The sequence below is a fragment of the Sus scrofa genome, chromosome 5, assembly GCF_000003025.6.
Source record: "Sus scrofa isolate TJ Tabasco breed Duroc chromosome 5, Sscrofa11.1, whole genome shotgun sequence".
NCBI lineage: Eukaryota > Metazoa > Chordata > Mammalia > Artiodactyla > Suidae > Sus > Sus scrofa.
Window position 1 is genome coordinate 49433800 of NC_010447.5, and position 17039 is coordinate 49450838.

The 17039-nt window shown below is 33.9% G+C and overlaps 1 protein-coding gene across 27 annotated transcripts in view; it reads left to right on the plus strand.

Annotated features, from left to right (window-relative positions):
- The window catches only part of SOX5 (SRY-box 5), a 1006514-nt gene that overhangs the window by 273850 nt on the left and 715625 nt on the right, over positions 1–17039 (plus strand). For 23 of the 27 annotated variants that reach the window (XM_021092938.1, XM_021092936.1, XM_021092946.1 and 20 more), the window contains one exon: positions 2005–2090. The exons of the other annotated variants lie outside the window; for them this stretch is intronic. The gene's annotated coding sequence lies outside the window, so the exon portion shown is untranslated. The remainder of the gene's footprint in view (positions 1–2004; positions 2091–17039) is intronic. 27 annotated transcript variants of the gene reach the window in all.

Below are 17039 nucleotides of genomic sequence, written 5' to 3' on the forward strand. Positions count from 1 at the left end.
AATTATTTTTTGTAAGGTTGATGAATATATTTTATATATTTTTAAGTTGATGAATATATTTTATTGTTACAAAACCCAGAGCATATTTAATTTAGAGAGTCTTAGTAATTTAAGATATTATTTAGGGAGATTACAGGATATGAAGTAATAAAGCTTAGATTTTTTTTTTTAATAAAAGGATCCTTTTTCAACTCTAAGAAAGGAAAGTTCATCCTGATATCAGTTATACCCTTTCTTAAGTAAGTTTTAAGTCATCCTTGTGAGAATGGCCGCCATAATTTTTAAAATAGGGTTTTACTGTTCCATAAATAAATAGAAAATTATTGCTGTATATAAATCTCTCCTGATAAGATGACTGAAATATCGCTTCACTTCTAAATTTGGATGTAGAGCAGTCATAGTAATTCTAGTCAATTTCATCCAACTAATGTTACTACCACCTGAAAGGAATTTTCTCTTAGGCTGTTTTGGCAGTTACATCTTCATTATTATAGCTGAAAAAAAAAATCCTAATTGCAATATAGGTAGGAAAATTTTTAAGAATTCCAAATATCATTCTAATCTTTTGACATACTGGTAAGTCATGGTGGAAGAAAAATATGCCAACTGAAATCTGACTATCTTAAACTTGACCTGATGTTGAGATTATGATATCAACAAACATTTTTTCAAATTTCATATTTTAATTCAAGTTTTTCAAGTTCTGTGACAAAAATATAAAAATACAGGCTCCCTCTTGTGGGTAAAATTACCACCCGTGTATTTCCATGTTGCCCACACATAGGCTATGGCAAATTTATTTCATTTCATTTTAAGTAAATTTTACTTTGGCAGTCTCTATATAATTGGTCTGATGTGCAATTTCACTTAACTGAAAAAAGTAGAAATTGGGATGCCTTTTAATTAAATTTTTTAATGAAAATAAACAAGTTTTTTAAAAGAATTGACAGACTGTATGTAGACAACTTTTATTTTACTGCAGTAGCATTATTTCTGATGTTTGAGATTATTAATAACTTTTCTCAGTTTTAAAATACTTTCCAGTGGAGTAATTAGTGAATTAATGAAATAATGTAGAATCTTCTCTGTCAGTGCGATGATTTCTGTGATTATTAACAAAAGATCTGATATTGGAAGTAAAATCCCTCCACCGCCCCCCCAGTCATGCTCCAGATGGATAACAATATGATAATAAAACTACTCCTAATACCATAAACCTTTTGATCAAAACTGTGAATCATCAATGGCATAATAAGAATGACACTGAAGAATTACTCACTTTTCTATAAATTGAACTGATAGGGAGGAGCCTGAGCTGGCACCAAGCCTGTGACTGCCACCGCACACTGGTTTGCTGCTTTCAAAAGTCTGTTCTTGGGAATTTCAACTGATGGCCAGAGGCCATTTTTGTCTAGCCTAGGGAGCTGGTAACAAAGCCAGGGTCCTGCTCACTCTAGAAAGAGGCAAGAGAAATATTTTTGAAGTTTGGCTGGGCAGTGCAGTCATAGAGATAGAGAGCAAGGAATGCCAATATAGAGATACTGAATGACTCCCGCTGGACAGTTACACTGGCCATTCCTCTCATACATTGGCATAGAATCAAGGAAAGGACCTAGGAGGACACCTGAAAAATCTGTCATAACGCATTCCAAGAAAGAAGAATTTCCCTTTATGTTGCCTGTCCTAAAACATATTCAAGATATTTATATCAAAATTAAATGAACAACTTCTGAGGTGATTCGCAAATGTGTATATAGGCATATAATATAGCTTTTATGCATATAATTTTTATGTTAATTCTGGTGGCATTGTAGTGTCAAATTAATGCCTCTTTTTCCATAGATAATAACTTTATTATGTTTATGTATCTATATAAATTTTTACATGTGTATAAAATTTATTTTGAAAACCAAAGACATCTCCGGCTTCCAAAGAGTCATATCTTGATGTAGTTTCTAAAAAAGGAACAGTGCACTGTTAATCCTCTACTGTTATTTTTTTTAGTGTTCCTCTTGCTGATGACACGAGTCCTCTTTGAATCTACTTACAAGATTCTGAAGTCTGAACAGAGAATTTTGGCACTGCACTGGGTAGGAAAAATATATATTCATAAAACACATAATACACACCTTTGAGAAAATTGATTACTGCAAAATGGAAGTTTATGTGCCTTCTCTTATTTTTAATTTATAAATAAAATATATGACAAGTGCATATAAAGCTATAACACATAGTCTTTTATGTTCAGATGACAACTGAATTTGTAATTATAATTTTCAAACTCATTACAAAGGTAATGTTTCTAAACTGGCAAATGAAAGCAACATTTCTTTTCATTTTCTTGATGAGATAACACATTTCTTAAAGTTGCAAAAGCTTTTTTCTTTACTGAAAAAAGTTTCTTCAAATATTCGTTGCTACTTTTTTGTTTTTGCTGCAAAAGAAATATTTGGCGTCATAATGGGTAGATCACACATCTTACAAAAATCTCCATAATACTATTAAGTATTGCAAGGAATGTCTTCCTAAACACATATGAAAATACAATTTTGCTGAGGCCAAACCGATATTTTCCAAGTTTGCCTGGCAGAAAAACTTTGTGGGCATCTATCTGTGTGTGCACTTATGAAATGCTTTTAAAAGTTATACTCTTGGGAACAGGAACTGAAAGTTTGACCACAGTTGAAAATCCTTTTATAGTCCTGGGGCTGACCAACTATCACATGGGTAACAGCAGAAAAGGTTGGAGAGAAGGGATCCTGTTGTTCAGAAGTTTGTTACCAGTAAGAGAGAAAAGGAATTATTTTTTTGTGTAGTCCTAAAAAGAGTAGTGAAAAAGTAGTCCTCTTCAAGAGTGAACTAAAACTTATATATTCATAATCTGCTCTAAAAATATATGACTTACATTTCTATACCTTCAACATAGAAGTTTATTCATGAAAACCCTTAAATTCAGTGGTAGTTGTTATCATCCTTAAAACCTGAATTGTTTTTAAATCCTAAAAAAATTTTAAAATAAGGCTTTATATATTCACAGACAAATTAATCCAAGTGATGTGGTAGAAAGCATTGTACATAATGATTTTTAGTGATAACAGAACTGGAGTAAGTCACAAGTTATTGCCAATATGAAACTTTTATAGCTTTACAAGTAAAAATCCAAGTAGGAATAAAATTAAAAAGGCAAATAGAAAACTGGGACTACTACTAATAAATATGTCAAACATCAGATGTAAAGATCTGTTGTAAGAAAAACACTAACATCTTAGTTTAAAAGATGATGAGGTATAGGAACAAATAATGAGGAATGCAATTCTAATGCAAGAAGTTAGTGAAAGAAATGTAAAGGTATGCTCCACTTATGAGATCTAGCTAGTAAAAAGTAGTTTTCAGTAATGATGTTGTAACAAGAATGTGAGGAGTTGGGTGCTTTCAGGAGTGGTGGGAAAAGGTTATATTTGTTCAGATTTCCGTAAAGTGATGTGAATATTTCTGTTAAGAGCCTTAAATGTTTCCAAAGCAACATTTTAACTCTATTAGTTTTGAAAAGGTTTGGTTGCAAGGAATCCAACTTGCTTTAAAAAGATAGAATTTTATATGTTCTTATGGGAAGTCTTTGTAGGCAGTTAAGAGCTGGCTAGGTGGTTTTACAGTCCTTAGGGACCAAGATCCTTCATCTTTTCTCTGGTTCTCTGAACATGTGATTTTTGCCTAGTGTTTTGGAAGATCCAGTATCCATATTCTAGCAACAGGAAGGAAATATTTGTAGAAGATTCATGCTCCCTCCCTTGAAGGACATCTTTTGAAAAGTGTCCATACCTCTTCCACTTATATTCCAATGGCTAAAACATTGTCCATGACCACGCTACACTTAAAAACAGCTTGGAAGATGTAGCTTTTGTTCTGGAAGATAAGTTTGGGGGAGTTATTACCATGGAAAAGAAGAAACTAGATATTAGGGCCCAACTGACAGTATCTGGCAGTTTCCCTTCCAAGAACCTAACTTAATGAAATAATTAAAGGAGACAAAATTTATATAAATATGATCATTTCCATATATTTATAATGGTAGTAATTTGAAATTGATTAAATTGTCCAGCAATAGAGCAATAGTTGGATAAATCTGAATACATTCATATTATAGTCAATAAAATATTTCTAATGAATTTTTAAAGACATATAAAATTATGTATAATGCAGTGTTAACTGTAACAAGCCAAAATCTTCACTAAAGATATAGTGTATCTCTAAATTTGTGTGTATACACACATACAAATATACATTCAGGTTGCAGAAGCTTTACTTCTCAGTAGAGCCATACAGTCACTTAGAAATATCGATCATATTGCAGCCTGGCTATCTCTTTTAGGTTAGGGCAGATTGAGATAGTGTTCAGTGGCATTTGACAAGCAAGTGAAGGTTGCTAATAGTCATGCCAATGGAAGAAGCAAAGAGCAAAACTTTAAAGACTTTTTTTTTCTTGTGTATAAGAGAAAGAGGTTGAGTGCTGCAGTTCTGGATTAACAATGTTTTTTTTTAAGGATTTTAAAAAGTATTATACTGCCATAGAATATTAGAGTGAGAATTTAACTCAAAGCTACGTGAAAAATCACAATTAGATAGCAACCTGTGATAAATTCTTTGCAGAAATTAGAATGAGAGTAGTTTCCACCACCACCTCCAACCTAAGCTGACTTCACTCTTTGGAACTTGTAAGAGAAGCAGTATGTTGAGAGCCATGAACTTTAGAAACATACTGTCTGGGCTCAGTTCCTGATTGTACCACTTAGCGACTGTCTGCTGTTGGCATTCCTTAACCACTGATAGGAATCCTCTTGTGTAAAACATAAATAATAACGGAAAAGAGTTGGATAAATTATATCATACATATACCACATGAATGCTGGTGTAACTACTCTAATTAAACAAAATAGACTTTAAACCCAAACCATTATTAGAAAGAGTTATTTTATAAATGATTGAAGTTTCAATGCAATAGGAAGGTGCTCCTAATGACGTAACCTTAAAATAGATTAAGGAAAATTTGACAGAATGGCAAGGAGAAATAAACAAATCTACAACGGCAGTAGATATTAACTCACTTCCTTTAGTAATTGATGAAATAAAATGAGCAAAAAATCAGTGAGGGAATAAAGTTGAAAGATAAGATTAAGAAACTGGATCTCCATAGACTTATATAGACACTTGTATACAGCTGCAAAATTCACATTTTTTTGAAGAACACATGGAACAGTTACAAAAATAGACCGTATGCTGAGTTATAAATTATGCCTCAACTGTTTTCAGAGAACTGGAATTATACCAGTGAAATTAAGCTGCAGATGAATAACAAAAATGTAGCTAGAAAAGCTTCAAGATTAAAGAGAAATCACAATAGAAATTATAAATATTTTAGACTAATTAAAAATGAACATCTCACATGTAGCAACTGCAGATTTCCTATAAGAAGTATTTACTGGGAAATTTTTACCTTAAATAAATGATAAATGTCTTAGAAAAAAAAATAGAAAGAATGACAAATAATAAGCCAAGTATTTATTACAACAATAACAAGACAAACCCAAAGTAATAAAAGGAAGAAATGAATAAAAAGCTATTTAAATAAAGTGAGAAATAAACCATAAAGAAGAGAAGTAAGGAAGCCAAAAATTGATTGTTGCAAAAGATGAGTAAATTTTCTAAATCTCTGATGAGACTGAGCAAGCAACAAGAGGCAGATGACCCATAACAGAAATGACAAAGGTGACATCACAACAGATGTGCAGACATTGTTGAACAGCCGATAATAAATATCACGAACTTTACGCTATCAAGTCTACATTGGAAAACACGAGTTTTATGAATGACCAAATTCCTAGAAAAGTATAGCTAAGCAATATTTACTCAAAAAAGAAATAGAGTACCTGAATATTTTTATAAACATTAAGGAAATATAATTCAATAGTCAAAAATTTTCCTGCAAAAAAATTCCAGACCCAGATGGCTTCACAGGCAAATTTAAGGAAGAAATAAGTCTAATCCTATATAAGTTTTTTTTCCCCAAAAAATAGATGAGGTAATGATCTCCCACTTATTTTATAAGGATCATATAATCTTGATACCAAACTTGGCAAGAATAGTATGAAAAAGGACATTTGCAGGCAAGTTCCTTTCATGAATATAGATGGAAAAACTGTCAACCAAATGTTAGCAAACCAGTTTCAGCGATATATAAAAAGAATCATTAATCATGAGCAAGTTTATTTACTCCAGCAAAGCAAAGTTTGCTAACATGTAAAAAAACCAGCCAATGTAATACAGATTAAAAGAAAGTATCACATGATTATTTCAACTAATGCAGAAAAAGCATTTAATAAAATGTGTCATCTATTCCTTATTTTTTAAAAGTTCTTAGAAAACTAAAGTCAGAACTTCCTTACTGTGACATGAAATACCTATAGCAAACATAAAATAAAATAGTAACCTGTTGAAAGCTTTCCTCTGCAATCAAGAACAACATTAGGGTATTTGCTATCACCCTGTTATTTAGCATTTTTTTTTTTCTGGAGATCCTAGCCAATACAATAAAGCAAGATAAATAAAATTATTAGGATTGAAAAAGAAACTATTATTGGCAGATATGAATTAATACAAGCATTTAACAACGTTGATGCGTAGAATGCAATATACACAAATCAACTGTACTCCTGTATATCAGCATCACTTTTTACCTGGTATTCACTAATAAGAGGTATGTAGTATCTTTATGGGGAAAGAATTGTGAAATTTTAAGGAGTATTTTTAAGGCTGAAAAAAATGGTAATATAAATAATACATGTTCATGTATTGAAAGATCCAATATTGTAGAGCTGTCCCTTATTCCCAAGTAGAGTTATAAGTACAGTGTAATCACAATCAAAATACCAACTGGTTGTTTTGTCTTTTGTTTCTTTGTTATTTGTTTGGTTAGTTTGTGGTGTGTGTCTGGGTGTGTGGGTGTGTGTGTGTGTGTAATGTGACAAGTTGACCTAAAATGCAAAAGATAAGACTAGTCAAGACACATGAAAACGGGAGAATAGGTAGAATTATTTGTCCTTTAGATATTATAAATCTGTTAATTCAGTACGTATGGCACTGTTCACAGAGATAGATAAAGGAGAAAGACTAGAGAGCTCAGAAATGACTTGCATATATGGACATTTTATAAAATGGGGGCGGTACTTTAAAGCAGTATAGAAAGAATACAAGCTATTGGGAAAATTAATAATTATGGAAGCAGTGAAACTGGATCCCTACCTCACACTACACATCAAATTCAGTTGGCCAAACACTAAGAGAATCTCACATAAGAGATTGTCCTATAGGAAAATCTAAGAAAATAACTTTATGACCTGAGAATAGAGACGGATTCCTTAGATTGAAAATCATACCCATTCAGCATTATTTTTTAAAAATAGACTTTATTTTTTCAGAGCTGTTTTAGGTCCACAGCTGTGTGAGCAGAAGGTACAGAGATTTCCCATATATCATGTAAACTGAAATGACTAGCAGGCCAAAGCATTGGCAAGGAGGCAGAACAATGGCAGCACACATACAGTGCTGGTCAGAATATAAAGTGTAACAACTACTTTTGGATCTGCTACAGGTAGAATTCATAGACCTCTGCTTAAGCATAGCAATCATAATATATATATCTGTCCCAGAGAAATAGATGCATTTGTGTATCGGGAGAAATGTACAAGAATGTTTGCAGAAGAAATGTTCGTATTTGCCAAAATTTGGAAATAATTCAGTTGTCATCAACAGGATGGACAGTTGTAGAATACTCATACAAATATATAGGAAGCAGTGAAAATGGAAGTGATCTAATTAACATTAAGTGAAGGAAAGCGAAGACATAAGAATACATACAGGATTATTCCAGGCAAACAATTGTTTTTCAGAGATGCATTATAGGTGGTGACACCATAAAGAAAAGCAGGGAAACACTAAGAGTCAGAGAATGCTGATAGTTAAGAATAAGGAAAGAGGCTGAGCCAAAGGAGGGAGAATTTGGGTCAGGGAAGCTCTTCTGGCCGAAGGGAGAGTGTCACTCATGACTTGCTGGTGGTCATGTCAGTGTGTGCATTCTTACCATTTGCTTCACTCTATGTATGGTATCATGAACATATATTCAAAGTAAGTGTTAAAGAACTACAGCAAATACTTATGCTAGGTTTTATTCATTTCTTCAATAGTGTATTATGTTTCAGGAAGGAGAACTATTTGATGATTGCCAAATAGTGTAAATTAAGCTGGTACCTCTTTCAAAATTAAGTAAAATATTTTAAGATGCTTATAAAGAATTCCCCACATTGGAAATGAAGAACAACAGGATAGTAAAATAAGCATTTATTCTTTCCAGTGTTCTTTTTCCAAGAAATATAAGAAAGGGCATCAGGCATTGCCGTTAGATTGAATAGAAGTAAAATGTTTTGAGAACTATAAAATTATAAATATATTATTTATGTAGGTATTGAAATGCATTGCGATTTTAAAGCATCCTTTGCATATATCAACAATACCCACAAAAATGCTTAGGTGAATATCCGATTTTATACTGCTTTGGCAAAAAAAACCAAAAAACAAAAAACACAACAAAAGCAAGCGCTTAACATAGATTTGTAAATCCAAGATTTTACAGAGGTAAATTGAGGATAGTGGCTAGTTATACCATTGGGGGCAGTTATTTTTGTTTTGCTTATCTCTTTCTGTGTTAACATTCTTTTAAAATGTCACTGCATTTATAGTTACTTGCTTTAACCATTTAGCCAGTTAATAATTTGTGATCCTAAGTGGTTGTTATTTGTGCACGCCTTTGGTCACCTCTCTCTTCTACTTGCAAATAAGCAAGCTCTTTGCTTTAACTATTTATCAAATCCAATCACTTTTTTTTTCCCTCAGTCACCCTTATCTAGAAAGTAAAATTCTTTGCTGCTTGAAAAAGAAGAATAATCCCAATATATTGTAAATTGTCAAGTGAGTTCTTTATAATTAAAGATTACTCTGCAATATACAATTTTTAAGGCATTTATCCCAACAGGGTTCAGTGGCCTTTGAGAATGAGCCACTTTGTTGACAAATCTATCATCTAAATTGTGCAACATTAATGAGAACTCTGAGCAGCACACTCTTACATTTTAATGTGGGTGGCAGTTTAAGGAAAAAAAAAAAACACCAAAAAAAAAAATACTGAATATGATTGAAGTTGATATAAAAAAGGTCTGCCACCTGTGGATAAAAATGTGCATTACTCTGAACACATAATAATTAACAAGACTGAAAGGCCATGGCAAAATCCAATGACTCTCTGAAATCAAAACCCTGGTTATTATTTTTAAAAAAGGAGTGGTATTCACAATAATACAAAATAAAGGGCCTGTGATGCTACTTACCTGTGCATTAACCGTCCATGCTCTATAACTTAATCCACAGTTCTTTGCCAACGTATGGTAGAATCGATTCCTGAAAGGTACAGTCTTTGATTTGAATCTCTCATTTCTAAATTAATTGCTCATTATATAGGTATTTCCTGAAGAGTATAAAATTTCTGTATCTCAATATTTTTCACTTATATATCATTGTAGAGCATCTTTTATTGTTGCACCTCAATCTCTTGAATTAGATGCCTTTTTCTTGATATACTTTCAGCTTAGTTTTCTCAGATTAACCTTACAAGTAAAAACACTATACATGTTTAAATCTAATAGCACTATCCTCATAATTTCTCCTCAACTCAAAACTATTTGTTTAAATGCCTGATTATGCTTGATTGTCTTTATGTTCTACCTACAAATATCTAATCTCCATCTGAATAGTTTAGCATAGCTACTGAGCTTATTTTCTGGGCGTTTCAAGTGTATGTACATATAATGCACAGGGAGAATTTTATTAGCACAATTTGAATTGCAGAGTTCATTTCAAAATGTACATCAGCTTAAGTAACATAATGCAGTCACTGTAGAGATGCTTCATGGTACTGGTCTTGGAAGGAGATATTGCTGCGTGAGTAGCCGATGCTGATCCATGTGAAGCAGGCCTACAACACTAGCTTGGCAGAAAATAATGGTCTATGTAGAATTCTTTGGCTATGGCTCTTATTTCTTGATTGATAAGGAATAATGAGAGTCATTCAAAATCATAGAAAAATTAGAGTTTTATTACTTTTTAAAAGTCACATGGTATGTTTTATTACTTTGATAATAACTGCTTGAACATTGTTCTCTTATTCAGCAGTTGTTTATAATTAAGGTTTTTCCTTCCAAATAAAATAATGCATAAACTGTTGACCAAAAGGCTTTAAATAATGTATGGGAGCAAGCAATTGCTTATTTTTGTGTCTAGATTATAGAATACTAAACAACTCAGAAGCTGCTGGAACGATAACAATTGATTTTGAGAAAAAACCTTGAACCTAAGCTGTCTCCGTGGAACTTTTTGCATAATTAGGTTATACATTTTCTCAATGGAAGAAGTCTTACCCATGGCCACATTCTGTAAATGAAAATACATTTTGCATAAATTAGTTTAGTTGAACTGCTGAGATTCTTTATAAAAGGTAATAAATGTTTCCTAATTTTTAAGGTAATTAGGAACCATAATTTTTAATTTTCTTAGATGATTCATGTATCTATGCATTGTTTAGAGAATTTTAAAAACAACATATATTTTACAGTGAATAGTTAGTGTTTTATAAAATAATATGATATGAAGTGACATAATATAAACATGATGTTGGATTTGTAATTAGAAAATTTCATTCCCTCTTAACATGGTAAAGCTTTTTGATACAGTGTCATTTTAGGCACTTCAGATCTGTATGAAAGGAATGGACAGTTTCCTAAGTATTTAGAAAAAAGTTAAATTTTTATACCATTGCTGATATAAACTCTAGGAGCATTAAAGTCTCAAATTCTTTTCTTTTTTTAAATAATTTTTTTTATTTTCCCACTGTACAGCAAGGGGGTCAGGTTATCTTTACATGTATACATTACAATTACATTTTTCCCCCACCCTTTCTTCTGTTGCAACATGAGTATCTAGACAAAGTTCTCAATGCTATTCAGCAGGATCTCCTTATAAATCTATTCTAAATTGTGTCTGATAAGCCCAAGCTCTTAATAAAAGAAACTATAAGAGTATTAAGAGACGGAGGGGGTTCCCGTCGTGGCGCAGTGGTTAACGAATCCGACTAGGAACCATGAGGTTGCGGGTTTGGTCCCTGCCCTTGCTCAGTGGGTTAACGATCCGGCGTTGCCGTGAGCTGTGGTGTAGGTTGCAGACACGGCTTGGATCCCACGTTGCTGTGGCTCTGGCGTAGGCCGGTGGCTACAGCTCCGATTCGACCCCTAGCCTGGGAACTTCCATATGCCGCGGGAGCGGCCCAAGAAATAGCAAAAAAAAAAAAAAAAAAGAGAGAGGGTATCGGTTAGTATTTATATAAGTGGGGGAGAGTTGGATGTTACTTTTATGTGTTACACCAAAGGCAGAAATCACAAAAGAAAAACTTTCTAGGTTTGATTACATAAATGTAAAAGCTTCTTTGCATCTTAAATGATAGGACTGACAAACAAATGAGCTGAGAAATATATTTACAATATATTGGGTTTAATGATATAAATTGCCATTTTCTTTAAAGCTTTTTGACTATTGGCATTTTATATGTTTTCTGTATTTAATTAAAATATAATTTAAGCTACTACTTATAAATTAAGGGAAAAGTATTGAAATAATTTGAGTATTCTGTAAATAGGAAGAAATCAGATGGGAACTAAAGTTATAAAATGTTTGATCTTTATAATAATTCAAGACATGCAAATTAATCATGAGAGCCTTGTTCATTTAGCAAATTGACAAAAATTAAAAATGCCACCATAGGAGTTATCTTTGTGGTGTAGCGGAAATGAATCTGGCTAGTATCCATGAGGATGCGAGTTCAATCTCTGGCCTCGCTCAGTGGGTCAGGGATTGGCATTGCCTAGAGCTGTGGAGTAGGTCGCAGATGTGGCTTGGATCCCATGTTGCTGAGGCATAGGCCGGCAGCTGTGGCTATGATTCGACCCCTAGCCTGGAACTTCTGTATGCCACAGGTAGGTGTGGCCCTAAAAAGCAAAAAATAAAATAAAATAAAAGTGCCACAATAACCAATGCTGAAGAGATGGCAATGAGATGCGGCCTTTAGTTTACCTAAGCTAGTATTGTCAATTGTATTACTGCACCAAAGATTCCTTTCACACAGTGCACATTATATTTGCTAATGCTGGAGTTCCTCTTGTGGCTCAGTGGGTTAAGAACCCAACACAGTATCCCCGAGGACACAGGTTCTATCCCTGGCCTCACTCAGTGGGTTAAGAATCCAGTGTTGCTGCAAGCTGTGGCATAGACCACAGATGTGACAAGGATACTGCATTGCTGTGGCTGTGGCATAGGCTGGCAGCTGCAACTCTGATTCAACTCCTAGCCTGGGAACTTCAGATGCTGCAGGTGTAGCCTAAAAAAGAAAAGGAAAAACAAAACAAAACAAAACAAACCAGCTAATGTTAATGCTTGTGCTTCTAGGAAGTTACCTAATATTACATAATATTATATGTATGTTATGTGTGTAGTAACACAAAATTTCAAACAACAATATGTAAGAAATGGGTTTTGCATTAAAAACCCTGGTGTTTGTATATAATGAAATATTAATTTCATGTAAAAATAATGCTGTAACAACATGGGAAACCAGAACCTGAGTCACCAATAAATATTCAAGAAATATTTGTTGAATGGCTATGTGAGTATTCACATATGCACACATACATACACAGAGGTGTGTATTATGCATAGCACAAACATACTGACAGATCTATGCTAAAATAAATGTCAAATAAAACGCTAAAAGGCTAGATTATAGGATTATATCTTATTTTTAAAATTTTTTACCTTTGGAGTTCCTGTCATGGCGCGGTGGTTAACGAATCCGACTAGGAGCCATGAGGTTGCGGGTTCGATCCCTGGCCTTGCTCAGTAGGTTAAGGATCCGGCATTGCCGTGAGTTGTGGTGTAGATTGCAGATGTGGCAAGGATCTGGCATTGCTGTGGCTCTGGCATAGGCTGCCAGCTACAGCTCTGTTTGGACCCCTAGCCTGGGAACCTCCATATGCCATGGGAGCAGCCCTAGAAAAGACAAAAAAAAAAAAAAAAAATTTACCTTTTACCTAAAGATTGCATGTATTAGCTACCTTTCTTTAATAAATGTATATTACTTTCATTTTAAGAAAAAATATGCTATTTTTAAACTATAAGCATCAGTGTAGTAATCTATACCTTAAGGAGCTTTTCTTCTATGTTTTGTTCTAGTTTTATGGTTTCAGGTCTTATGTTCAAATCTTTAATCCATTTCAAGTGAATTTTTGTTAAAGGTGTAAGATAGGGGTTTAATTTCATTTTTTCTGCATGTGGTTATCCAGTTTTCCTAACATCATTCATGAAAGAGACTGTCCTTTCCTCATTGAGTATTCTTGGCTCCGTTGTCAAATGTTAGTTGAACTTACATGTAAATGTTTATTTCTGAGCTCTCCAATCTCTTACATTGGTCTCTGTGTCTATTTTATAACAGTACCATACTGTTTTGATTATTACAGGTTTGTAGTACTACACTCATTTGAAACTTTGTTCTTCTTTCTTATGATTGCTTTGGCTATTTGAGTTCTTTTGTGGTTCCACGCAAATTTTAGGATTTTTTTTCTATTTCTGTGTAAAAATGCCATTGGAATTTTGATGGAGATTGCATGAGTAATCCATGCAATGTTTTCTAATGGTAGAATTTCTAGATACATAGATTGCTATGTAAACATATCTCAATTCTTTATTCTAATTTTTTTAGAGAAAAGTTGAAAAGGACCAAAATGTTTTTCAGAATTTTCTTTCTTTTTTTTATTTTTTTTTTTTTGTCTTTTGTCTTTTTAGGGCTGCACCCATGGCATATGGAGGTTTCCAGCCTAGGGATCTAATCAGAGCTATAGCTGCCAGCCTAAGCCACAGCCACAGCAATGCCAGATCCGAGCCACCTCTGTGACATACACTAGAGCTCATGGCGATGCCAGATCCTTAACCCACTGAGCGAGGCCAGGGATCGAACCCACAACCTCATGGTTCCTAGTCGGATTCATTTCCGCTGTGTAACGACGGAAACTCCTGTTTTTCAGAATTTTCGGTACATTAAAGTCTATGCGGCTAGGATAATACACTATAATATTGCCAAAAAGTTTATCTAGGATGTATTCAGAAAATCTCAGTGGTAGGGTTAGGGTGCACTGCTTCAGAGCTGATCTGTGTCAGGTCATTGAATAACTCTCCATGTTAGGCCAACTTTGGCCTTTCTTTGAACTCCCACTTGGTTCCACTGTCACTGAGAACTAAGGTTTTTAGAATACTGTGAAAATAAGTTCTGGCTTGTGTATAATGGACAAAAGATATCGTTCATTATTAAGAGATTCACCTTTTGAAAACCATCATTAAATTCTTCCACCACTCAGCTGGCGTCTCCATAGTCCCTTTTTAAAAAACGAAGCAGGTACCTCACTGCCGTGAGCAGAATTCACATCCACGAATCCATGGATATAACTACGTAAATCCAACTATGCAGTTGGATTTTTACAAAGTTCTCCACATTTCTCCCTCTTTTCTCATTTTTATAACCAAACCCTTCCGTCTGAAAAGTGATTATTACCACAAAATGGTCTAGAAGATGAAGCAGTTTATCAAATATTTTTTTACTTTATTTTAATAGATTGTTCAAATGAACTCATTCTTTTTTGGATTAAAAAAATTCTTTCACAGAATGAGTTCTGTGTTCTTCCACTGTCTGACACACCTGAGATAGATACATGAATTTTGGTGTGTGATCCTTCATTCTATTTTTAAACTTTATGTCTACTGATATTAAAAGACATAAACAAATGCCTTAATTTTAGGAATACCTTTTCAACAGTAAATAATATGTTTTTAAAAGAATGTATAAATTAAGACGAGGAATTTTAGAAAGGAGTAATACTTATTGAGACTTAGTAGAACCTAAGATGGTGCTAGACCCTTAAATAGCAAATATTAAAGTATTTATGCAATGCCATTGGGATAGAGAAGAATAAACTAAACAAGAAAGGAATGTCAAAGCTAATTTTAAACTTTGTGTTTATTTAACAAACTACTGGTTTTATTATCTTTATTTTTCCCCTCACTTCTCCCTTTTGTTTTTAAGAGTACTGTTATTTAAAAGTAGGAAAAACTCATGTCCGAAAACCCAAATAACGTTAAAAATCAGACCTCAAGACTATCTATGAGGCAGAAATAATCCAACTATTATTTCTGGTATAAAAAGTTTTTTGAATAACATCATTTGCCCAGAAGCTGTTTTCCAACCTAATAACTCTTGAAATTATGATCTAAAATTTCAGGAGGATTAAGGCTGTGGAACTACTAGAAAGAGTAAGTGTGTAGGAATGTGACCAGAGGTGAAATCTGATTTAAAATTTCTTTGAAGGCACTCTGGTTTGAAACAGTAGCCTTGAGAAAGTTAAAAATACTGCATATGTTAAAATGTTGCTCAGCAAGCTTGTCTTAGTTAAACATACTAAATACTTGCACAGCAATCTCCAAGACATTCATTAACTAGTGTTTTAATCTATTTCTTTTTTAATTTTAACCCTCTGCTTCGATTCTCCCTGAACAAAATTACTCAAATGGACAGAAATAAGTTTCAGCACATTCTATATGGGTTTATCTTCTTTTCAGTAATTTTTTTTTCTTTGCGAGGCATTTTGGAGGTGATGTGTGGTGTACATGGCATCTGTTGATGGCAAACCCATTTTGGGTATGCCTACCATCTTTCCACTGCAGTATTTTCTCAGAAGCTGGGTCAAGAGTTAGATGGAAAAGGAGGCAGGAGGCATCTCTGTGCAGCAGTTATACCATCAACATGCCAGGCATGATGCTGGCTGTTGTAAGGACAAAGCCATGCATAAAATGGGTTCCTAGGCCTAAAAAAATGTTATAAAGTACTGGGGTGTAGTTGGAGGTGAGGTTGACAAAAGTACATCCTGGTGATGGGAAGAATGCAAAAATTCATAGCTCACTTCTGAGCTTCATCTCTTGGATGATGTCTTCACTGTGCATGCCGGTTTTTTTCTAGGTGGGGTCAGCTTGCCACTAGTTTAATCATAGGCATTTTATTTATTTATTTACTATTTATTTTGTTTTTGAGATGAATTAGTTTTATTTAGTTGTCAATCTTAAATTTTTTTTTTTAACAAAACACTTAAGAAATGTCATGGAAAATAATATATTGGCTGTATTTTGAGGTTAGACTCCCTGTATGAAGTCAAACATTTGGATAAAAATTGAGACTTTTAAATCATTTATAGTGGAAAATATCATCCTTTACCATCCCCTCCTTCACACCCTCACTCCCATTTTAAAGGCTGACATAAAATTTTTTTGGATCAGATTTTGACATCTTTGATTTTGTGTAGGCATTTCATTTTTTTTTTTTTTTTGTCTTTGCAGGGCTATACCCACAGCAAATGGAGGTTCCCAGGCTAGGGGTCGAATTGGAGCTACAGCTGCTGGCCTACACCACAGCCATAGCAACATGGGATCCGAGCTGCATCTGTGACCTACACCACAGCTCATGGCAATGCCAGATCCGTAACCCACTGAGCAAGGCCAGGAATGGAACCCACATTCTCATGGATCCTAGTCGGGTTCATTAACCATTGAGCCACAAAGGAAACTCCCTGATTTTGAGTAGGCATTTAATTTGATGTTTGGGTGTGTAGAGTACCTGAACACTACTTCCTTCAAAAACAGAAATTTCAAATCTGTTGCCCCGCAATGTCTAAGAGAAACCCAAAGCTGCCAAATAATATTTAGCAAATGTGGTTTGAGGGATATGCAGTTCTTTTGAGATGCCCTGAAATCTATCTCTGAACTGAGCTAGAGGTGCAGACTTGCGTCCCTGC